The sequence below is a fragment of the Macaca fascicularis genome, chromosome 11 (genome assembly GCF_037993035.2).
Source record: "Macaca fascicularis isolate 582-1 chromosome 11, T2T-MFA8v1.1".
Lineage (NCBI taxonomy): Eukaryota > Metazoa > Chordata > Mammalia > Primates > Cercopithecidae > Macaca > Macaca fascicularis.
In genome coordinates, this window is record NC_088385.1 from 109,966,793 (window position 1) to 109,992,092 (window position 25,300).

Consider the following 25,300-nt stretch of genomic DNA (forward strand, 5'->3'; position numbering starts at 1 on the left):
AGCATTCTTTAGGAATGGTTTTGTCATTTAGGAAAAATGTCTCATTATTACTTACAATAACAGTAAATAATAAACAGTATCTATGTTTTTTAATAATGGGCTTTTCAGGACCACAGACAGCTCAGAACATTTTAGTTTCTTACACACCCTACCCAGTGTATATCATTTCATGGATAGATGTGAAATTTCATATACATTCTAATTGTACAATTTTTTAAATTTTTCTTTTTTCAAGACAGAGTTTTGCTCTGCCACCCAGGCTGGAGTACAGTAGCATGCTCACGGCTCACTGCAGCCTTGATCTCCTGGGCTCAAACAATCCTCCCACCTCAGCCTCCCTAGTAGCCAAGACTACAGGCATGTGCCACCACACCTGGATAATTTATGTATTTTTTGTATAGATAGAGTTTCCTCATTTTTCCCAGACTGGTCTTGATTTCCTGGGCTCAGGCGATCCACTCACCTCTGCTTCGCACAGTGCTGGGATTATAGGTATGAACCACTGCACCCAGCTCAATCTTTATTTTCAAATTTATATTTTTTGTCTAAAAGAAAAAGATATGTTTGGGAATGTTAAGTCTTTAGTTATTTTTCCTCATTTTCATTCATTGTTGGTATTTCATCTCAATTTTAATTATGCATTTAATGTACTCAGTAATGAGTGATAAGATTAGCTAAGATCTAGATTGTCCTCAAGTTGTTTCTTCAAAATATCCTTGACACTTTAAAGCAAAACTTGCTCTAATTGAGTTTGAATGTGCAATAAAATGGAGATATAGAGAAGAAAGAAATCTATAAAAGATCAGATTACAGTTTCCTTTTTTTTTCAAGTTTCTTATAAACCAAGGAGGCGAAGAGGTGTCCTAGAGTTTCTCCTCACCTCTCCAATGAGGGGAGGAACTCCAGGATCAAGAATTTTGAATGAAGTTAAGAAGGAAAAAAATATGGACAGAGACAGTCAAGAGGCAGTTGGATGTGAATTGGTATAAGTAGCTACATCATTTAACCAAAACTCAGTTGCTAGAGAGAAAAACCTAAATCAAACCAATATGAACAATAAGAGAGAATTTGTTGATCGTCTATGGAAAAGTACAAGACTATACAGCTTCAGGAACTGTTGTATCTGATTGCTCACATTACGTATTATTAGAACGTTTTTACTCCCTATCTCTCAGCTTAACTTTTCTTTACAACGGCTTAATTCTCAGGGAGGTTTTCTCCTTATGCTAACAAGATGGGCACCACTAGCTCCAGGCCTACATTCTATCAGCATAGCAACTCCTAAGAAAAATTTCAGCAAATCTTCTGCTGTTTCCACTGTGTTTAGGGGATTGGACACACTGATTGGCTAGGCCTGAGTCATGTGCTAACTCCAAAAACTACAAATTGGATGAAACCCAGAAGAATCACACGAACTGAGAGGAGGGGAGGAGAGTTTCTTCAAAGGAACTATAGGTGAAATGAATGACAGAAAAGTAAAAACAATAGATGTTTTTTACTAGTGCATCAGTTTGTCACTAGTGCCATAACAGAAAACCACAAGCTGAGTGGCTTAAACAACAGAAATATATTGTCTTACAGTTCTAGATGCTACAAGTCCAAAATCAAGGTGTCAGCAGCGTTGGCTCCTCCTGAGGGCTGTGACAGGAGGGTTCACAGTGGCACCCCAGTCCTGTCCCCTGAAATCATTCTGTCCTCTTAGGCCTCTGGCCTCTGATGGGAGGGTGGCTTTCTGAAATGCATTCAGGGCTTTTTTCTCTTTAATCTTGACGATTAGAGCCTCTAATCTCTCTAGCAAGCATTTGCACCACAGCACCCTTGGATTTCTCTCCTGAAAATGCTCTTTCCTTCTCTACCATATGGCCAAGCTGAGGATTTTTCCAAATTTTTACACTCTGCTTCCTTTTTAATTATAAATTCCACTTTCAGATCATTTATTTGCTGCTGTATTTGATCATAAGCTGTTAAAAGTAGCCACACCACATCTTGAAGACTTTCTTGATTAGAAATTTCTTTCACAAGACACCCTAGGCCATCACTCTTAAATTCAGCCTTCCACAAACCCTACAGCATGAAAGCAATGTAGCCAAGTTCTTTGCTGTGGCAGTGTAACAAGCATGATCTTTACTCCAGCTCCCAATAACTTCCTCATTTCCATCTGAGACCTCATCATCTGGACCTTTACTGTCCCTATCTCTATCAGCATTTCGATCACAATCACTTAACTAATTTCTAACAAGTTCCCAACCTTCTTTTATCTTTCTTGTCTTCTTCTGAGCTCTCCAAACTCTTCTAACCACTGCCCATTACCCAGTTTCAAAGCTGCTTACACATTTTCAGGTATCTTTATAGCAACACCCCACTTCTTGGTTCCAATTTTCTGTCTCAGTTCGTTTTTGTTGCTATAAAGGAATACCCAAAACTGAGTAATTTATTAAAAATGATATTTATTTGACTTATGGATCTGCACACTGTACAAGAAAGCATGGTGCCAGCATCCGCTTCTGATGAGGGCCTCAAGTTTTGTCCACTCATGGCAGGGGGGAATGGAAGCCAGTATGTGCAGAGATCACATCACAAGAGAGAAAGCAAGAGAGAGGGGAGGGAGGTGCCAGGCCCTTTTTAACAACCAGCTGTCAAGAGAACTGATAAAAGTGAGAACCCATTCACCCCCATCTCCAGGAAGGGCATTAATCTATACATGAGGGATCTGCCCCCAAGACCTGAACACCTCCCATTAGGACCTACTTTCAACACTGGGGATCAAATTTCAACATTAGGTTTGGAGGGCATATATATCCAAACTATAGCACTGTATCATCAAATAATGTCACATTCTGACCTTGTTGGAGGTCTCCAATATATTTTTTGTTGAGGTACACAATTTAACCCATAATATGCCTCTATACTAGGTGTACTTTTTTTTTCTTGGTCAAGATTACCTCTGCCCTTTTAATTTAATCATTTGTTAGAGGAAATGCTTTTCACCTAGAAAGGTTTCTATTGGTAGGGGCCAGGTGCGGTGGCTCACGCCTGTAATCCCAGCACTTTGGGAGGCTGAGGCGGGCAGAAATCACGAGGTCAGGAGATCAAGACCATCCTAGCTAACACAGTAAAACCCCATCTCTACTAAAAAATTACAATTAGCCAGGTGTGGTGATGGGCGCCTGTGGTCTCAGCTACTAGGGAGGCTGAGGCAGGAGAATAGTGTGAACCCAGGAAGTGGAGCTTGCAGTGAGCCGAGCTCAAGGAGATCAAGCTATTGCACTCTAGTCTGGGTGACAGAGCAAGACTCCGTCTCAAAAAAAAAAAAAAAAAAAAAGACTTCTATTGGTAGCAGATGGAGTAGTTCCCCAGCACTGTACCCTCCAAACCCAAAGAATACAGTTAACACATAGTTTACGGGAAACAGGGTTTTTTGTTTGTTTGTTTGTTTCTCTTAAAATGTAGATATATGTTTAGGAAAAGGGATATAATATATAAATAAATGTGTATAAGTTAACTTTGTGATAGTTTAATAAATTCCAAATTGACATTCCTAAAAGATCTCCATTAAAAGGAATATTCCCTAGTTAAAAAATTTGGAAAATGTTTCTTACGTTATTCCCCTCTTGAATAACTATAATGGGTATTAGCATATTGTGGTAAATTGATTATAGTGATGTTCCAATTATTCAGCTGTCCCTACACCCAGGTCCTTTGCAATGTAACGTTGGGAGTTCCTTTTATCGAAAGGTGGAATATATGTCCTGCCCCTTGATCCATTTTTTGTTTGGCTATGTGTCTTGCCTTGGACTGTAGAGGTTATCCAGCTTGATGCTCTTGTGCTTTTCCACTCCTCCTCTTGCTTCTCTGCTGTTCTGTTCCAGCTAGCTGGCTGGAAGGTGAAACACATGCAACAGAATCAAGTTGCTCTGTCATCATGGCCAAGGCTACGCTAGAGCAGTCAACTGCCAGACAATTCCAAGACATGTAAGCAAGCCGAGATCTGCACACCATGTAGTCAACCTGTAGACTTATGGGCAATAATAAATGGTTGTTGCTTTAAGCCATCAAGTTATTGGGGGTGTTATTTAGCATTTTTGTGGCAATAGATAACCTACACCTGTATCAAAGCTTCCAAGAAGTCCTGCATAAAGAAATACTTTAACTTGGTTTCAACTAGCACATTCCAAATGTACCATTAAAGCATAACTATTAACTTCCAGAAGAAAAAATATTGTGGAACTCTATATTGGGAAATTCTTCTATTGTCATATCCAGGAATGACAATACTAAACAGATTTTTTAAAATTCCTAGGTTATTGATTACCATCTATGGTGGAGGCAGTGAATTGACTTTTAGTATCCATTTAAACTCTATGCTGTATGATTCATGACTCTGTAAAGGTTGCAAATATAACCAATATATTTCTCAGATTCCCTTAAAGCTACTTTTTTAAATGCACATTAGTTTCCCCCAGTTAGATGCTCTTGTATGAGATTTGAAATGTGAAAGAGAGGCAGAGCTATTGTGCTATGTTTAGCCTTTGTTGTTGACAAGCAAAGTCTTTGGGACTTTCTTTTTCTGAAGCAACATTCCAATGTCTAGTTTTGCTTCTGGATGTCGAGAGACACTGGGAGTGACATCAGCAGTGGCATTTTGTTTTCTCCATTACGACCATCATAGTATGTTCTTGAATCAACAGTTCCAGAGAATATGAAAAGAACAGCCATGATGTTGGCACCAGTTTTCTGAGAATCAATGCTGGAGGTCAAGACTAAAATTTTCTTCTTCAACTCTCCCAATGATGTACTAAGTAACCAGATTCCTATATAAAACCTCTTTCTACATAAAATAAATTGAGAGTGTTCTTTTTCCTGCCTTAACTGATGACAGAACCTATATTTAACTCGTTTGAATCTAAGATCCCTTACCTGTAAAAATTAGGGTTAATAATATCTTACTTGAGATAATGGGTAGCCTTGTACCTTGCAAGAGAGCAATTGCTCAAGTAAGGGAATTCTTCTAATATGACATGGCATCTTTTAGAAGTGCTAACTTTATTTTTCTGTTTCTTGCATATTTGAGCAGGAGGAGGAGCCAGTAACATACATTTGTTACATGGAAAACGGCAATTATTTTTATTCTTTTCTCATCTGGCAAGAGCAAATGTCATTTATTTTCTGCCATCATGGCAAGGAAAATGTATTTAAAAGAACACAAGGGTAAGAATAAGATAACTCTTACTCTGTAAGGCTGTTGCTACCCTGATATGGTTTGACTGTGTCCCCACCCAAATCTCATCTTGAATTGTAGTTCCCATAATCCCCACGTCATGGGAGGGTAACTGAATCATGGGAAAGTTACCCTCATGCTGTTGTTGTGATAGTGAGTTTTCATGAGATCTGATGGTTTTATAGGGGACTTTCCCATCCTCCTTCACTCTGCACTTTTTCCTGCTGCCACTATGTGAAAAAGAAAGTGTTTGTTTCTGCTTCCATGATGATCGTAGGTTTCCTGAGGCCTCCCAAGCCCTGTGCAACTATGAGTCAATTAAACTTCCTTCCTTTATAAATTACCCCATCTTGGGTATGTTATCAGCAGTGTGAGAACAGACTAATACCCCATTCAGGGTCTTTATACCATCTGCTATTTACTCTTTTTGCGATCTCTCTCTGTCTCTCTGTCTCTCTGTCTCTCTCTCTGTCTCTCTCTCTCTCTCTGTCTGTGTGTGTGTGTGTGTGTGTGTGTGTGTGTGTGTCTGTGTTGGTACCTTTCCCATCAATATTTACACATATTTGAGTCTTTTTAATTAAAAAAAATAAAATTCTCCATCTATTCCATTTCCCAGCATTTTCCTGCTTTTCACAGACAAAAGTCTTGAAAGTGTTGACTACATTTGCTGCCTTCATTTCTTCCCTTCCCATTCATTCCTCAACCCCCAGAAATCCAGCTTCTATCTTGTTACTTCCATAAAAATGTTCTCTAACATTCAGCTACTCACATCACTTGGCTGCATATCAGCTCTCAACTACGTGCTCCATAAGCTTCAACTGGCAGAATTAACCACTCCCTCCCTTTAGACACATTTTTTTCCTTCACTCAACACAACAGAGACTTCCTGCTGTTTACTGAGAATTTGTTTCCCTTTCTTCCTGGCCTTGTAGCTAGACAACATTTCTCACTCTCTCCCGCACTCCTAGAGACTGAATTCTACATCATCTATGGGATGATTGGGAGTAATGTATGTCATTTCTGAACTGAAGCTTTTAAGAAGTGATGAGGACCTTCCGTGCTCTCTTTTAACCATTCTACTGACTGAATGAAGACAAAAGCAAGGGGATGGTAGCTCCAAAAGACAAAAGGAACCTGACGAACCTGGGCTCCTGGTTCACCATGTGGAGAAGTGCCACCCAAGAACAAGGGACATGTTTACCTCAGACTGACATGTAAATGAGAAATAAACCACCACAGTGTTTGAACATTGTGTGTGTGTGTGTGTGTGTGTGTGTGTATATACACACACACACATATATACACACACACATATATATTATAGCAGCGTAGCTTACGCTACTAATACTCAAAGTGGGGTGCCGTTGTAATAAAAATCTAAAATATATGGCAATGGCTTAGCATTTGGTGTTCAGATGGCGAGGAAACAGAGCGGCCAGATCAGATGTTCAGATGCTTGCTGAAATGATTGCCTGCAGCAATTAGAAGGCAGAAGTACGTTTGGAGTCTATTGCTCTGGGCAAAAATTTGTAAGTGCTCAATGTTAGTGTGTTTTGGTTGATTCTGGGTATATTACAAGAGCTCCAAGAAAGAGATGCTCCTCAGGCAAGCATTGCAAAGAAAAGAAAGAGAAGAGAGACAGTCCAGAAATATGGAGGACATAGGGATGAAGAGTTATTTATTTCTGGATCCCAAAGTGCAGAAAAGTATCAATGAGAAGATGTTGAATAACAAAGGCCCCCAGAAATTTCTCAATTAACAAGAATTGTGGTGGAATTCAGATTAAGTTTGCTGTCTTCCTAGACGTATCTACTGCTTGAGATGGCCTCCAGTTAGCCAATACTAAGTTGAGAGGGAAAGAGAAGTACAGAGGGATAAAATAAATAATAAAGCAGAATTTAAGACCATGTCTAGGAAAGAATTTTGATTTTGGTTGCTGGCTTGCAGAACTGGCCAAAAGCAAGTAGATCCTAGAACATATATTTAGGGTCAAATCAAGGAGCCTCCTCTACTACTAGGTCAAGGGTTTCATCATTGCTAAGGACTAGAGGCAGTTAGTTTACCAGTCGTCTCTATCTTGAATTGAGGCTTTTTATTGCTAGTAGTCTGCCCTTGTTTCACGTTTTATACAGGTTGAATATCCTTTATTTAAAATGCTTAAGATCAGAAGTGTTTCAGGTTTTGAATTCTTTTGGATTTGGGGAAATTAGTATATACATAATGAGGTATCTTGGGGAATAGATCCAACCCTAAATACAAAGCTCATTTATTTTTTATATATACCTTATATACACAGCCTGAAAGTTATTTTATACAATATTTAAAATAATTTTGTCCATGAACCAAATTTTTGACTGCATTTTGACTATGACCCATCGCATAAAATCAGATGTGGAATTTCCTGCTTATGGCATCATGTAGGTACACAAAAAAGTTCACATTTTGGAGCATTTTGGATTTTAGATTTTTGGATTATGGATGCTCAACCTGTACTGAGTGTTTTGTGTGTGTGTTGGTGGGGAGCTTACATAAGGTCAAATAACTTGCTTTTGGTTTAACTTGTTTACAAGAAGCCACATCTGGACTTGATGAAGAAGGTTGCACATCTACCTAGAAGATTGGAACTTTGAGCTAAATGCGGTAAATAGATGAGGCTTTGGGTCGGCTGCCTTGGGAAGGGGCATAAATGTGCTTCATTTTTGGAAGATTTGAGGGGCTGTTGTGGAGAGTTGTTACATCTACTTGCCCAGCATCTTTTTTCCTTTTCAATGCAAGAATAAATGTCTCCCACTGATGTGTTGCTTAATCATTTGGTCCCGCATTGCCTACTGCAGAAGTGCACTCCTGACCCAGGCTGGCCCTTCTAAATATATCATCCTGGACCCAGTAACGAGTTCATGGTCAAGCACTTGTCCAAAACAGGGCCAACAACATCCTCACTTAGGGATTTATATGGATGCCAAGCAAGTTAATCTACTTATGTGATTTCTAGTATTAAGAAAAATGTAGGAGTTTGGTGGGGGTGGGGGGAGAACATTTTTACTGTCAAATAAAATGAGTCTACCAAGAAAAAAGCCAAGACAGCGGCAGATAGGGCTGATAGATGCAGTGAGAGAGACAGAGTCCTAATGCTGTTATTTGAATCCCTTGATACAGTTGTGTTTGCAATTAGAGTCACCATTTGGGGTTCCTAGTTTAGACAACAAATGCTTCTCTCTCTGCCTTAGCTAGTTCGGATAGAGTTTTGTGATTCTCAGCTGAAAACATTTTAAACTGTCATAGTATTGAAGCTTGGACAAAAACTCAGGTTTTCTGATCCCAATTCAGGGCTCTTTTCCTCACCTCATGAGAGTTATGAAATAATTATCACTTAAAATTAATAAAAGACTAGTGAGGAACTGTGGTAACAAAGACACTAGCCAGGCAGTAAGATCAATATTTGCCAAGAAACAGAAACATTTCTGTTCTGGACAAGTGGAATTGCACAGCGCTGGGAAGTTGTGGGAAGTCTGACTACAAGGGAGGCACCCTAGCTTCTTGCTCAGCATCAAGACAAGTTTGATCAAAATCTTATGGTGGCATTTGGACTCTAGTACCAAATAGCCAATCAGCGGGAAGCCAATGGCCAGGCAGTGGGAGGACCTTCGCCTGAGATTAATATTGTAGTAAGAGTATAGCCTTTATACCTACATAGCCCAAGTTCAATGACAGTTCCTTCACTTACCAGCTGCTGTGGTTTAAATGTGTCCCCTCCAAAATTCAGATGTTGCCAATGTGATAGTATGATGAGGTAGAGCCTTGAAGAGGTGATTCGGCTGTGGGGACTCCTCCTTTGAGAATGGGATTAAGATCCTTACGCATAAAAAAAGACTTCATGCAGCAGCTTTCGACTCGCTTTACCTTCTGCCTTCCATGTAAGGACTCAGTGTTTCTCCCATCTGGAGGATGAAGTAACAAGGCACCATCTTGAAAGTAGAGAGCAGTCCTTACCAGGCAATCAAATCTACCGATGCCTTGATCTTGGAGTGTCAATCTCCATAACTTTGAGAAATAAATTTCCATTCTTTATAAATTACCCAGTCTCAGGTATTTTTGTTATAGCAGCAAAAACAGACGAAGTCACAAGACACAAGTTGTTTGGGAAAATTCTTTAACCTTTACAAGACTCAGTTTTCCCATGTGAAAGACGGCACATTTCTCAGTGGGGTGCAATAAAGATTAAAGAGATATATTTAGAATAATTTTTGTCACATAGTAAGAGCCCCTGTATAGCTGCATTTATTATTATTGTTACTATTAATTATAATCTTTTTCTTTTCTTTTTTTTTTTTTTTTTTTTGCTGTTGACTAGAGGGAACAATTGGGTGTGCCAGTTGAGGTCCCAAGAGCCTCAGCAGAGAGAAAAACAGAACTACTAAGTTTAAGGCTGATGAGAGAGGCCAAGTGTGTCAGTTTTTGCCCTTTGAGAAGCAGATACCAAAATGGAATTCAAAGTGCAAGAGATTTACTAGGGGGAAGCACATATGAAGAATAAAGCTAAATGGGTGGGAAGACCTTCTGACCACAATGCAAGTGTGATGTTTGTGAAGTGAGGGAGAGAGGGGATAAAACAAAACAAGGTTGAAACAGCTTCAGTCTGCAGTGCAGCTCTGAGTAAGGCTCAGTCCAGAGCAAAGATTGCCTGTTTGAGGAGCCCCACATTAGGTAGAGAGGCCCAGCTTCAGAGCCTTCGTTGGCCGCAGTCTCAGTGAGAATACTACTACAGTGGATCTCGGAGGTGTAGCAGCTGGAGGCTGTCAGCTAACTACACTCCTCACAGCAGGTTCTCTTTTGCAGGGAGATCTCAGCACCACGCTCCCATGGCTGCATGCCACTCCTAGGATCATTTTCGTGGGAGGGCTTTTTCTCACTCAACATCTCCAAGGTACTTGGCAACCTGCAAGGCAAACAGGCAGAAACAGGAGCAGAGCCAGCCTGATTTCTCCTCTTTCTGACCATTTCTCACTACCTCCCTAGCCTAAGCCAATATAATCTTTGGCCTATATTTATTTTATTAGTTATTTTTATTATTTGCCTCCTAAATGTCTCTGCTTGTGTGCTGGACCCATTGTTCAGTCTATTTTCAGCATGACCTCCAGAGCTATCATTTTGATATGTCAGATGATAATATCCTTTACTCAAAACCCTTCACAAACTTCCATTTCACTCAGAAAAATTCTTGTAATGTCCTGGTTCTGTGTGACCTCCCATTACCCATGGGAGGTTCTTATTACCTCATTCCTTGCCCACCCAGCCCCAGCCCCATTAGCAGCTGTGTTATTCCTTAAACAAGCAAGAAAAGCTCCCAGCTCAGGGTTACTTACCACTCCCTCTGCCTGATATGCAGATAATAGCAGATTTATTCCCTTACCTCCTTCATGTCTTTGCTCAAATGCCAACTTCAGTGAAGCCTCCACAATCTACCTGATTTAAAGTTGCAACTTCCCTGTTCCTATCAAATCTTTTCTAGGTTTATTTCTGTCTAGAGCACTTACCACCATGAAATATACAGTATCTTTTTACTTATTTTGTGTATTTTCTGTGTCTCCTGCTGAATGTAGGCTCCATGGGGGTAGGGATTTGGGCTTGTTTTGTCCATAGCTGTGAATTTTGTTGGATGAATGAATACATTCTGTAAATAGCAGGAGGAAGCATGTAGGTAAAACTCAGGACTTCCCCTGGTGAAAGAAGAGAGAAAAAGCACAGCATTTGGAGTCAGTGAGCCCGGGTTTGAGGTGTAACTCCAGCACTTACTAGTTGTATGACTTTGGAAAAGTCATTTATCATTTGTAAGCCCTGTTTTCCATATCTGTAAAACAGAGATAACAATAAATACCATGTTGTATTAGTCCGTTCTCACACTGCTGATAAAGTCATACCTAGGACTGGGTAATTTATAAAGAAAAAGGTTTAATAGACTCACAGTTCCAGTGGCTGGGGAAGCCTCACACTACTAGCAGAAGGCAAAGACACATCTTACATAGTGGCAGACAAGGGAGAAAATGAGAGTCAAGCAAAAGGGATTTCCCCTTATAAAACCATCAGACCTCATGAGACTTATTCACTACCATGAGAACAGTATGGGGGAAACCGCCCCCATGATTCAATTTTCTCCCATTGGGTCTCTCCCACAACACGTGGAAATTATGGGAACTACAATTTAAGATGAGATTTGGGTGGGGACACAGCCAAACCATATCACTTCCTAATTGTGAAAACTAATCAATATAAGAGGACAGACAGCACAGACGTTTTTGTTATGGTTTCCATGGCCCGACAAGCAGTGGCATGTTGAGTTCCTCACACTAAGGTGTTGAAGTCATTGACAATTTCTCCAGTGACATTTTATAGCTTTGGGTTTGTTATTATTAACCAAAGGCTTTGCCCAATCCTAGCTGCTCTGACTCATTCACTCTGTAACCTGAAGCAAGTATCTGGACCTCAATTTCTCCATGTGTAAAAAAGAGATGATTGTATCCTCTATTCCTAACTTGCAGAGATGAGGATCAAATGAAACTCAGTGTGTGAGATCCATTAGAAACTACTACACAAATGCAAATGATTCCTGGGTTGGTGACATGGCTTCACGTGTTTGAGTCTGATGTCCTCAGCTGGAGTAAAAGAACCTGAGGATGAGTCATGACTAACAGTGTTTTTACGCCCTCATCCCTCACAAGCCAATTTATCCAACTCAACCCTACTGCAGGGTCTTTTTTTAGTGCCAGTTGTTTGCTTGCGAAGAACAGACTTTGTGTACACTTGGAATTCCTTATGCATTTCTTTTAATCATCTTTTCTTAATCTGTTAACTCTGCCCTGATCTTTTAGGATAATATATTTGTGTTTGAGCTACCTTCTGAAACAGTTTTTAAGTGGATGTATTATGAAAGACTGACTAGTCAAAATGAAGGAAAATATTTCCTGAACTGACATTATCTCGACTTAGGATTTCATGTTAGGCTATGATTTAACACACATAGCTATCGTAAGTAATGTGCTTTTCAGTTCCTTTATTTAAAAGCTCTACAGTTTTATGGCTCTGATTAAGTCTTGCGTGCTTTTACCTTTTTTGAGAAAGGCTGTTCCTCCTGCCGTTTCAGCTTGCTGTCCCAAATGGACGTGAAACAGGGCACCATCATGTATACATGAAAAAAGATGACCTACATATATGATGGTACAGTACAGTATTAAAAGTACAATTTCAGCCATTTCTTCCAATTAAGGCTAACACGTCTGTGATTTCAGCCTCCTATTTGAAATAAAAGTATAACGATAATTGGAGCACAGAGCTATTCACCACTGTACTTCAATCTGGAAATAATTGTCTTTGTTCAATTAGGAATCTGCATTTTCATGCCAATCTTTACAGATTATTTTGAATGGAGAATGCACTCTGATTAAGAGCTATCCTTCTTAGGAAAAAAAAAAAAAAAGTAGCAGCCTGGAGTCCTCATCCCCTTGTTAGATTTAACATTTTGTTTTTCCCTAACAGACTGAGAAGGATGTTATATAGACAACTTTTTAAACTTATTTATTCAATGTGGCAAAAATCTCCTGGGGCTTTATTTTTTTTTTTAATTCCATAAAGGTGATTCTTTAAAGTTAGTCTTGGAAAAGTGTCAATGGTCTGAGGTCTTCAATTAATTTGCCGTGTGAAATTGATCAGGTTTTTACGGAGCAAATGTGACCACTATATTTTTGAAATCAGTAGAACCACTTATCCCCCTCAGTGATCTGTAAACAAGGTATCATATATAAGTCTTATGAAAAACCTTCAGAATTAGAGATAGTTATCCCTATTCAACAGACAAGGACAATAAAGGTCAAAGAGTTTATGTGATTTTCCCAAAGCCACTCAATGATTCATGGGTGAAACTAGAATCAACTGCAAGTCTCACTGAATTGAAAGCCAGTGTTCTCTCATGCTTCTAGTACCTTTTTCTTATTAATTTAATATAGCCAAAGTAAAATGATGAGGGGCATTCTTGTTAAAAATGACAAGATGCTATAGCCAGAGCTATGAAAAATGCCAACTCAACATACGTCTTTTCTACAAACCACCTCCTCCAACAATTCTGAAAAAAAGCCTGTGTTTAGCATTTCTTGTTGAAAAATGGTGTACAAACTATGGAAACATATTAACACAATGTCAACTTCCTTAAATAATATAAGGTACTATCCACATCAAATATGACTTAATCATGTTTTCAAAATAAATTCTTTTAGAAACAAGGCCGTATCTTCCCCATTTTTGTATACCTTCAATCAAATGCTGTTATTAGTTGAGAAAATGAAGGACTCAGTCTCCTAATATCCCCAAGAGGCAGTTAGAATATACAGAATCTATATATTACTTACATATCATCTATGTGTATATACATTAACATATACACACAAGTAAAAAATCCCATCAGTGCAAGAAGTAAAACTCTGGTCAGACCTTTCATTATTTATTTTAGAAACATTATACAGCATTGTTAATCTCAACCTTTGATGCAAGGCAATTCCTCCTCTTTAATAATACTCTGGTAAACTTACACATGAGTGTTTTTCTATTCTTCTCTGTCTTTGAACGTACCATTTCGTAATGACAAGAAGAAAAGACTTACTTAAGCACCTGGATGGAAAGCGATAGGTAACCCAACTTTTCTTATTTAAAATATAGAGTTAGTATTTGAGAGATTTGGGGTCAAATGGGACTTGTAAGCAAAGGTGGCAATAACTTCAACATCTCACGCTGAATTTTATTCCAGTTATGGAGTGTTTTTCTGGGACTGTGGGTTGGTGAGAGAATGTGGCACATGCTCTCTCTTTCTTTCTCTCTCTCTCTCTTTAAAATTTATCTACCTGCTACATAGGCTGTGGCAGGTGTGGAGATAACTTTCCAGTAATGACTGGAAGCAATTTTCCCCAACTTCACAGGAACTTACCATCTGGTTCTGAGGGCCAGAGATAACTCAGTCTCTACGTTAGCTCAGTGCCCAAGAAAAGATTGATGAATGAATCTGATTATGCTGCCACATAGCAGTGTCAATAACACATCACTGTTTGGTCACTCTGAGTGAGCTCCTCAGATGTCTTCAGAAAAGAAAGTGGAGCTCTAATTGAATTAACCTATCTCAAACCCAAGCCCATTACTTAAGGCAGAGGAGGTCAAGCTTTGTGAAGGTAATACAGAAACAGTAAAAATGTATTTGCATAGTGTGTGGGTCTTTTTCACCTAACCTTTGGTCTCATACTGTCAGATTCAATTTTGGCCTTGAGTACTCTAGAATAAATAATTTTGCCCATGAAATTTTTCTTCCCAGTAAAAATGTTTGGCCAAAGTTGAAAAATCGCTAAGCTGCCAAGCTAATGTGCTCTGTGGCTTAAGAGAAAATAGGTGTGTTCATCAAGCAAAGGGAAGATATAAAACTATGACATGAACAATTTAGCCCAAAGACAAACCTTTGCAGAGAAATGAATATTGTTCTTGCTCTAAATATCTGGAATGGCTACTGAAATTGCTAAAATATACTAGCTAGTTTCCCTAATCTCCATGTGGTTTTGTCACTGTGGCCATAAACATCTTGGAGTGGTTATTTGGTATAGCCAGCATTGGAGTGGATGCTTAGCATGCAAAACATTTACCACAGGCTAATTTCTCAGGCCCCCTGAGATTACATGTAGCAATGACAAGATGACATAATTAAATTATATGGTACAGCATTAAGTAAGAAAGTAAACATACAGGCTCTGTCTCTTGGGAGAACATCAGCTTACACATTTTTAAAGATGTCTTATTAAAAAAAAGGTCAATAAACTGAAGTTATCGCAGCTTGAGGAAATAAAACAGTTCTCTGAAGAAAATAATTTCTTCTCTAGAAGGTGTATAAGGAGAAGAAAACCTCTTAAGGGGAGTAAAGACTACTTATCCCTTTTCAATGTAAAGAAAATTACCAGTATTTGTAGGGTGGAAAGTGAGGGAGATGAAATCTTAAAAGACTGAACGTTCATTTCCCTCCAAAATTCATACAATGAAACTTTAACCCCCGAAAGCGATGGCATTTGGAGATGGGGCCTTAAGGAACTACTTAGGATTGGATTAGGTCATGAGGATGGGGCATGTATGATGGAATTAATGTCCTTATAAAAAGAGGAAGAGACAGGAGATCTCTCTCTCTGTCTCCTTCTTCTCCCAGCCACCTCACCACCTTGTGCAGATACCAAGAAAAGGCCTAGTGAAAACATAAGAAGAAGATGGCTCTGTGCAAACCAGGAAGAGGACTCTGCTGGCAGTGCATCTGCCGGCACTTGGACCTTTGACTTCTCAGCCTGCAGAACTGTGAGAAATAAATGTTTGTTAAGTCACTGTGTCTATGGTATTTGGTTATGGCAGCCCAAACTAAGACATGGGGCAATGGTCAACATCGTTTTAAGGTGTGTCCTACTACAGAAGTCTCTTTTTCTTCACTGGCAGATAAAACTAAGCAACCATGTTTGTACTATGTCATGTCCCTGCTTGGACCAGGACAGATTCTTGAATCAATGTTAGAAAATCTATTGGCTGGCCCACAACCAACCAAATTTTCACCCTTGAAAGTGCTAAGATCATGGCCTCTAGCGTAGGGCCAATCCTGTGGAGAGGCAAAACTAAAAGCAAACCAAATTGAGGAAGGGGCAGAAGTGATGAGTGAAGAAGAAACAAAAGGCAGGTACTCCATAGAAAATTAATGGTCGGCAGACATCCACAAATGCTGAGTCCAGTTCCCAGTTTTTTCCTGATAAGTCTCAGTTGAACCTAATTTCGTTTTTCTTTTCTTTTCTTTTCTTTTTTTTTTTTTGAGACAGAGTTTTGCTCATGTTTCCCAGGCTAGAGTGCAATGGCACGATCTTGGCTCACTGCAACCTCCACCTCCCAGGTTCAAGCAATTCTCCTGCCTCAGCCTTCCAAATAATTAGGATTATAGGCATGCGACACCACGCCCGGCTAATTTTGTATTTTTAGTAGAGACAGGGTTTCTCCACATTGGTCAGGCTGGTCTCGAACTCCTGACCTTGGATGATCTGCCTGTCTTGGCCTCCCAAAGTGCTAGGATTATAGGCGTGAGCCACTGTGCCTGGCCCTAATTTCCTTTCTAAAGGAATGTGTGAGGGTGCCTCGTATAACACTATAATACTCCTCACTTCCCACACTTTTTTTTCAGTTGAGCTAATTTCAACAAGTTTTTATTAGCTTACAACTAAATAATCCTTGAATAAGATAAAGGACAAGCATTTAAAGATAATATTCTTGGCATATTAAAATTATAGAAAATGGGAAATAAGGAGGGAAAAGACGTAACACTTGTTCAGTGTCTTTCATGTGACACACATTGTGGTGGTAGGTGTATTAGATATTTTAATCTTTTTAGCAGCTCATATCTCAAGAACATTTCAATTGGAATTATACAGATGAAGCAAATGTGTCTCAAAGAACTTAATAAACTTGCTCAAACTCCTGAAGTATCAGAATTTAAACTTAGGAGTGCCTGGCTCCAGAATTCCTTTCCTTAACACTAACATCAAACTTTGGAGCAAGGCAAATATTGTGACCTGGTAACAACCAGACTCTTCAACAAAACAGTGAAGATATAGGTTACTAGATTTGAAGGTTGATCTCATGTGTCAACTTGGAGGATGTTTTTGGGTGAGATTACCACTGAAATCAGTGAACTTTGAGGAAGTTGATTGTCCTCCATAATATGGGTGGGTCTCTTCCAGTTAGTTGAAGCCTTGACTAGAACAATAAGACTAGCCTCCAAGAGTGAGAGATAATTTTGCAGTAGACTGCCTTCAGACTTCTCTTATGCCATTGGCTCTCCTGGGTCTCTACCTGCCAGCCTTTGGACTGGAACTGCACCATCGGCTCTCCCGGGTTTCTAGCCTGCTGGTTCACACTGCAGATTTGGACTTGCCAGCCTCCATAATTATGTGAGTCAGTTCCTGGCAATGAACTGCTTTCTTTCTACATAAAATCATCTTATTAAATCTTTCTCTGGAGAAGCTCGACTAATACACCAAAGACATGTTTGTTCGGAAACCAAGATTGCTATTCCAAGACAGTTCTTAAGTGTGTAAAGGATTCTAGTTGGGGTGTTTGATACAGCCCTTTCTGTCTTCTGATGCTTATTGTTGGCATAGTGTACTTATTTCCATCTTTTTATTTTAAACATATTTACATTTTTATATCTAAAATTCAGTAGTTGAGTCTTACTTTTAAAATTTATTTTTACTGTTTTTGCCTTTTAATTGAAGTGTTTAGTTCATTAATATTTAAATTATTATTGATATAGTTAGATTTAGTTCTACCCTCTTACTGTTTTTTTTTTCTCTTTTGTCCCTCTGTTTTTCATATCTGTTCCTTCTATCCTGACTTCGTTGAATTAATTGTAGTTTTTGGAATCCCATTTTAATTCATTCATTGGCTTTAAACTCTTTGCATTATTTTTTGTTGTTCAAAAAATATATATTGAACAACAAAAAAATAATGTATATTATATTGTGAATTACAATATACATCCTTAACTTTTTACAGTCTACTATGAGTTAATGTTGTGCCTTTATGCAAAATGTATGCAACCATAAAGACACATTTATTCTTCCTGTCACGTTTTATGGTAGTTGTGGTACTATAATACAGTACATATGCTACCAACTCTAATGACAATGTTACAGTTTGGGGATTAGTCCTATGTTATTTTTAAATAATTTAAAAGTAAAAACAAGTTTTTTATATTTACCCCTAAATTTACTGTTTTCAGTCTCCTTAATTATTTCCCAAAGGTACATTTCCCTTTAGCCTGAAGAATTTTCCTTAGCATTTCTGTTGTACAGGTGTGCCTCTTGTAAACTCTCTTAGTTTTCTTTTGTCTGAAAATGCCTGTATTTTGCCCTAACTCTTGAAGAATATTTTTGGTAGATATGAAATTTTGGATTGATTTCTTCGCTAGTGCTTTAAAGGTGTTCTGCTATCTCCCGGTCTTCATTATTTCTGGTGAGAAGTCAATGCCGTTTGAATTCAAATTACACAATGTTCTTCTGTTTGAAATGTGTCATTATCATCTGGTTTCCTTCAAGATATTCTTTTAAGTTTTGGTTTTCATCAGTATGACAATAATGACTTTAGATATAATTTTCTTTTCATTTATCCTGCTTAGTGTTTGCTGAGTTTCATGACTGTAAACTTGTGCCTTTCCCCAAAGTTGGAAAAATTTCAACCACTATATATCTAAAATATTTTATGTCCTGTTCCATCCTTCTTTTCCTCTGGGACTTCAATTACATGTATGTTAAACCTTTTGAAATTGCCTCACAGTTCTCTGAGGTTTTGTACATTTTCAAAACCTTTTTATCTCAGTTCTTCATTTTGGAACATTTCCAGTGATTTATCTGTAAGTTAATTGATTCTTTTTTTTTTTTCATCTTTAATCTGAGTTAAACCCATGCAGTGACTTTTTACTGCATATATTATATTTTTAGGTTATAAAATTTCCATTTGAATTTGAGAGTTTTGGTTTCTTTGCTGAGATTTTGACTTTTAGTTGTTTGTGAGTATAATAGCTGTTTTAAAATTTTTGTATAATAATTACAAAATCTGAGTAATCTCAGAGTCAATATCCACTGGTTTTCTCTTCACTACGGGTCAAAATTTCCCTATATTCTAAATGCCAAATAATTTTTAACTAGATTCTGGAGGGAAATTGTTAATGATACATTGTCTAGGCTCTGGATGGTGTTATATTTCTCTGAAGAATATTGATTTCTGTTTGGTTTATTAAGCAGTTAACTGAACTGAGCTCAAATTGCGAACTTTTGTTGCCCTGCAGTGAGCAGCAGCTGAAATTTTAGCCTTGGATGTGCTTTTTAGAGTTTGCCTCCCACATGCATATTTTAGAGGTAAGCTAGGAATTTTGTCAGAGTTTATATGCAGAATTCAGGGCTCCATTCTCTGCTCTCCTCATACTTGGAATCCCCTTTCACCTTCCAGTTGCTGTAATTGCTCAGAAATCTGTTTCCTAGTTCTTCAAGCCAGTAACACTAGGACTTGCCTTCAAAGCAAGCACTCACCAAATGCCATTTTCTTTTTTCAACTGTCAATCCCCCACCAAAATTTGCCTGATTTGGGTGGCTTTTCAGTGCCTTCAGGTATTGTTTTTTATATTTTTTCCCAGAGTTTATGGTTATTATTTTCAGATATCATAGGAGCTAGGCAACCATGACACAAGGTGGCAGGCTAGCTGGAATTTTTGGGACTAACGTTTGCAAATAAACCTGAACACAAAGCTCTTGGGAAATAGTCTTTTTGCTTTACAGGAACAAATACTTAGAAGGTTTAGTGTTGAAGAACTTATTTCAGATGAAATCAGCCTCAGTCATTGCATGCTAATGTCACGCTTTAGTAAGTCCTTAAACAGGTAATCAGACATAAACTGTTTTAAACTGAAATTTCTGTAAGTCTCAAATATCAAATTTATATCTCAGTATCACAGAATGAATAAATGGATTATGTAGTGTGTTAGATGATGATAAGTGCTGTAAAAAAAAGTAAATCAGAATAGGGTAATGAGAATTGGGAGGGCAAGTTGGGGTGGAGGGCATTGCAATTTTAAATAGGGTGGTTGGGGTATGGCTCATTGAAAAGATCACATCCAGGCAGATTGTTGAAGGAGATAAGGGAATTTTCTTGCAGCTCTCTGGGGGAACAGTGTTTCAGAAAGAGAGAACATCATCATTTACTACATATACCAAGTGCTACATGTTTAATCCTCTCAAAACAAAAACAAAAACAAAACAAAACAAAACAAAAACGCCAAGAAAGAGGCTCTATTATCTCTCTTTTACAGATGTGTAAACTGAGGGGCAGGGAGGTTAAATACTTTGTCTGTGGTCATAAAGCTGATAAGCCACAGAACCAAGTTTGAATGCTTGGCATCCTGTCATCTTCAAACCCCATTCTCTTAACCTGTATTATCTGTTTACTGGATTCATCATCCTTTTTTTTTTTTTTTTTTTCCAAAAATAAACATTCTGTATGATTTCAATTGTTGAAGATCTAGTCCCAACCCTTAAGATGCATACAGTGTAGTACAGATGTTCATATGAATAGATAAGTTGCAATATAATGCAGTGGAGGTTATAACAGGGGTCTGTAGGGACAAAGGCAAATCGCACAATTTTACATCCGAAGTTGACTAAACAAAGGAACACCTGAAACTCCACTGCTACTTCTGGTGGAGTCATTTGTGTTTGTATTATACAAACCCTGAGGTGAGTCACCTTGTAGTTCTCTCTAAGCCTGCACAAACTGCCTTGAATCTGAATTCAGGACATCTCTCTGCAAGAGAAGAAAGAAGGAAGAAAGGGAGGACAGGAGGAAAGAAGGAGGAGAAAAACGCCAGGGAGAATTCTCGATGAGATGTAAGCTCCCTCTCTGCAGGTGTGCCTTTCTTAACAAGTTTTGGCCAACAGCTCTTATCTCCAGGTGAATTGGTAAATGCTAAATACCAAAACTGAGGAGCACCAAGATCCAAACTTGAAACCATATACCTGGAAAGGGCCACACATGTCACTCTAATGATCATCCTCTTTTGCACTCAAGCACATGTCTCTAGATACACTTATTTAATTACTCCAAAACTCTTGTTCTTGATTTGTAAAAAGGGGGTTATAATATACTCTATTATATTTCACAGGGCTATTGTGAATATTAAATAATACAAGGTTTGCCGTGCATTAAGTACTCAGTAAATGATAGCAGTAACTCTTTCCATTTCAATCTGTTTCTTGGATATTAAAGTGCTCAATAAGTGCTTGGAGATTATGAATTTTAAATTTTATTATGTAATTGGTTTAGGTAAAAATATTTGAAAGCAAAAGTCATATAGGATAAGTACTGGGGAAAAGCACGGATTGTTGGAGACAAAAGGACTTGGGTGTGACTCTGGTTCTGTCAGTTATTAGCTAAGGGAACTTCTGTTACTAAACCTGTTTTCTCATTGGTGAAATGAAGGCAGTAATCCTTAAGTATTAATAATAAATATCTATACTGTATTGAATACTTGCTGTGAGCCAAGATTGTTCTAAATACCTGTATTATGCTATGAAAGCTTTACAAATCTTACAATATGAAAACAGTATTATGGGTATCAAGCGAGGGTGATAATTTGTTGAAAAGATGCAAATCCTTGGTATTCCTGCATATTCTTGGCTTCTTTTGCAAGAAATTTCTCATCTGCCTGGTTACCTTGCTTCAGAATATCCCAAGGCTCAGACTTGTGTCATGCCTCTTCTCTACCAATTTTCCCTCCTTTGGGAATCTCACCCAATCCATGATTTAAATACCATCTTATTAAATGGACTACTTTCAAAATCATGTGTTTCAGCCACAACATCTCCTCTGGGCTTTGGATGCCTCTTTCCTTGTGTTTGTTCTGTATTTTCACACTTAATGTGTCCAAAATTAAACCATGATCATTTCTTTTTTTTTTTTTTTTTGAGATGGAGTCTCACGCTGTTGCCCAGGCTGGAGTGCAGTGGCGCGATCTCGGCTCACTGCAAGCTCCGCCTCCCGGGTTCCCGCCATTCTCCTGCCTCAGCCTCCTGAGTAGCTGGGACTACAGGCGCCCGCCACCGCGCCCGGCTAATTTTTTGTATTTTTAGTAGAGACGGGGTTTCACTGTGGTCTCGATCTCCTGACCTTGTGATCCGCCCGCCTCGGCCTCCCAAAGTGCTGGGATTACAGGCTTGAGCCACCGCGCCCGGCCCATGATCATTTCTCTAAACTCACTCCTCCTACACGTTTCCCTACCACACTTAATGGCAAGTCTATTCTTCCCACTGTAGCAAGACAAAAATTCTGCAGTCATCTTCACCCTCTCTCACACCCCGCAGCCAAACTTTCAGCACAGGTTGTGCTCCTTTCAGAATCAATTCAGAAGTAGACAGTATCTCACCAATTCCACTGCTATATCCCTGGTTCAAGCCTCCATCCTCTCTTGCTTGGATTATTACAGTGATCTCCTAAGTGGTCTCTCCTGGCTTTGGCTTTAATGTCCCTGCCCATCTCCCACCCTCATATCCCTGCTGAAATATGTTCTCAAACATACAGTAAAAGGGGGCCTGTTCAAAGGTAAGTCAGATCATGTCTCTTCTCTTCAAACTTTCCTCTTACAAGTTTGCATCTTAGAGAAAAGCTAAAAGTCTTTACAATAGCCTCCAGGGCCCTGCGCTATTCCCAATCTCCTCTTCCCCAACCTCATACGGCTGTGACCTTAGCTGTCATCTTCCTCCTTGCTCATTTTTCTTTAGTCCACTTTGCTGTTCCTAGAAGACATTGGGCTGCTTCCACTTTAAGGACTTTGCACTTGTTTTTTCTTCTACCTAAAATATTCTTTGCCCATACACAGTTTCCCCGTTATGTTCTTTAGGTTTTTGTGCAAATGTTACTTTCACAGTTAAATCTTCCTAGCAGGTCTGGCTATATATATTATGAGGCTCAGTGAAAATGAAAATTCGGGAACTTCTTGTTTGTGAAATATTAACAAAGTCTCTGAAAAATCCAGCAGTAGTAACTATATTTAACTCAAAGCTATCCAAATTTATTTGAGCACATAAATCTTTTTTCTTCTATATTATCATTTACAATATATCTATGTAATGTATTCTGTAAAATGCCTGGCAAAACCTTAAATACGTCTTTCAACACTGAAATTTTATAAATCTATGCTCAAATCACTATTAACAGTCTATAAAATTATATAATTGTTTATATTTTGATAATAACATTTACATTATACATTTAGACAGTATATGTAATATAATAAAATACATTTATAATACATAGTTTTTTTATTCCATAAGGGTTCAGTCCTTTAGCGGTTTTTTTTTTTTTTTTTTGCTTTATAGGAAGTTTGCCATGCAAATATGAAAACAGAAATTAGCCTTTTGAGTAATTTCTCTATCCAAGTAAGTCTGAAAATAATATCATAGACTTTGACAGTGTATCTTTTAAATTTTGTGCATTTTTCAGCTTTATTTTTCTTAAGGTTTTTGTAAGATATTTGTATTTTAGCAGGAATTGTGAGTTTCATTCTTTGGTACTAAACCCTCAAGATTGAATGGTGATTCTCAAAAACACTGGAGATAACAGTGTCTAAAGACGTGAAGACAGAAGAAACTTTCCTCTGAGACAGGCAGAAGAGGTAAGGGCTTTTCCAAGGAAGAGCTCTTCCTTTTCTGACAATAACTGAAGACAAGGGGAATCCATATGTGTGCTCTTCCATGGGATATTTCTCTATTCTTCTATTGAGAGGATGCTTAGCCGTATATGTGTACAAGTACACACACATATATACACACATATACATACTATATATTCTCCATATCCCTGTCTCAGTGCTACTCAGGGTGAAGGGCCAGACTTATTTTCTTTAAATAACCACTCACAAAGTTACATTTTTGCAAGTTATAATAAAAATAAAATAAAGAACTACTACTAAATAAAAGAAATTTTATACTAAAATAAAGAAATTTTAAAAAATAAAGCCATGCAAAATACAAGGTTGCATGTTTAATTATTCGCTCAACAAGCATAAAATCACTCTGTCACAATTATGTAAACATTTCTAAATGCCTATTCTTAATGGTGTATTTATGCCATCTCAGACTACAGCAGTTTGGAGACTGGCTCCAACTTGTGGGCTACCTACTGACCAGTACTGCTCTTGCCTTCACCATTAATTTAGTATGAAGTGTGTATACCATTTATATATAAAAGATATAATTGTCATTTATCTTTTTCTTTCCTTGCGAGCAGGAGATATCTATTTGTGTCCTTGAAGTTCCTAGGATAAAACACTATACATATTACTAGATATGTATCATATATACTAGGTAGATAGATAGATACATATCTAGCTTTATGATGTAGTTATTATATTATCTGTATAATAGATATCTATAGATAGATATCTGAATAGGGTTTTATAAAACCTTAACTTTCTTTTTCCCATTTATACTACTCCATGGATCAAAATTTAAGCATTTTAACAAGGGAACAAAAGAATGAATGCTCTTTAGAAAATTTCCAAAATCAGGAAAAAATGAATACAGGGCCATAATGTTTATATGGACACTAAGTCACCAAATAATAGTTTTAGAAAACTTTTAAATAAGTTCTATGTTTTAAAAGAAAAGTTGCATCTACACATTGACAGACTTGTGTGTAGCTGTCTTGCTTTTAAAGATCTCCTGGTACGGAAATTTTAAAATTCCTTTTGCTGTCTTAATCATGCATAACATTACTTCAAAAAAAAACCTATATATGCCATTTTCAAAAGGGGGAAATTTATTTCTTGTATTTCCTGGTGGAAAATTCAACACTAAAACAACTCAGAGCAAAAGACAAAGGTAAGATGCCTAATCTCACCTTTTTAGACGTGGGTGTTTTCTCAAGTCACCTTTAAAGCTCTAATGGTGAGAGAATGTGGTAAATTTAATGCACTTTTCACACAAGTTGATAACAGACTTTATTTAAGGCAATAAAGAGCATACAGATCTTTGATTAGTTCATCTGAGGTTTGCTACAAACAAAAAAATAAATTTTTAGTGCAATATGGTTGATTTATTTTGTACAAACTATGTTAGTGAAATGATGGCTGGAGAAAGGAGTCCTTGCCGTTCTGGTCTAGAACCCTGAAAGCTATAAATGAGATCCTCCTGCATTTATTCAATGGACTAGTGAGTGCTGAGTTCTATAGTGAGACAGAGAGGGACAGGTATATCAGGGAATCAAAGATGTCAAGCATGGGGTGTACTCCATCTAATTCTTTCCTCATTGCTGTCCATTGCCTTTTATTAATTCCTCCATCTTCAGCTTCAGGATAAGTCGATCTACTGTTTTGCGTTTGAACTGCAGCTCAGTACAAAATTTTGTTCCATACAAAATATTTGTTGGGATCACAAACAACAAAACAGATTGTTTGGAAAATATAAAGATTCACATGAGCATATACAATGATAAAGA

At 38.0% G+C, this 25,300-nt stretch overlaps 1 long non-coding RNA gene across 1 annotated transcript in view; it reads right to left on the bottom strand.

Annotated features, from left to right (window-relative positions):
• Positions 1–9,560: 9,560 nt before the first annotated feature.
• The window catches only part of LOC135966116 (uncharacterized), a 69,214-nt gene continuing 53,474 nt past the window's right edge, over positions 9,561–25,300 (bottom strand). The window contains exon 7 of the long non-coding RNA XR_010579220.2: positions 9,561–10,935. This is a non-coding gene — a long non-coding RNA (uncharacterized lncRNA). The remainder of the gene's footprint in view (positions 10,936–25,300) is intronic.